At 51.9% G+C, this 653-nt stretch overlaps 1 protein-coding gene across 2 annotated transcripts in view; it reads right to left on the bottom strand.

Annotated features, from left to right (window-relative positions):
* The window catches only part of FZD3 (frizzled class receptor 3), a 58605-nt gene that overhangs the window by 36165 nt on the left and 21787 nt on the right, over positions 1 to 653 (bottom strand). The gene's annotated exons all lie outside the window — the stretch shown is intronic.

Here is a 653-nt window from a genome sequence, read left to right as displayed (position 1 = left end):
CACACATCTAAGGACTGGAAGGTATGGGGGGGGGTGTGCACACACATCTGAGGACTGGAAGGTATGGGGGGGCTGCAATATATAACATTTCTGTTCTTGCAGTGGAACCCCGGACCAGGCACACACACAGCTCCACATCCCGATATCAGTTTGCGGTCACACGCTGGGTCACAGGAGGGGAGATGCGACGCGTCGCGCTACGTTGGCCATTTAAAACGAAGCGTGGAAGGAAAACAAGAACTGAGCGACGATCGCGCCATCAGCGGGGGCTGCGTACACACGGCGGAGCGGGCAGCTGGCGGTGTGTTTTCTCCAGCTGAGCAGATGGCCGACCAGCTCAGATATTTGTGTCATAAACGTCCCCGCAATCCCCCCTCCCCCTCCTCCTGCGTCCCATCCTCCAGAGGGATATGAAGGGATCAGAGGAGGAAAAATCCCCACTTCTGAAAAAGAGCGTCACACTGTGAGCCATTAACCCCTTCATGACAAAAAGGTCAAACTAATCATCGCCCGAACCCGGATCTGCACCTCTGTCATGTGCCAGTGAACTCGTCATATCTCTGTGTATCCGGGTGAATGATACTTGGATTTTTTTTTCAGGATAAAGTGTTTTTATTCAGCGGAATATGGTTATTGATATCTCCTCATTTTTT

Source organism: Nanorana parkeri, unplaced genomic scaffold (genome assembly GCF_000935625.1).
Source record: "Nanorana parkeri isolate BGI_ZX_2015 unplaced genomic scaffold, ASM93562v1 scaffold942, whole genome shotgun sequence".
NCBI lineage: Eukaryota > Metazoa > Chordata > Amphibia > Anura > Dicroglossidae > Nanorana > Nanorana parkeri.
Note: the sequence above shows the minus strand (reverse complement) of the source record. Positions and strands in the feature narration are given on the sequence as shown.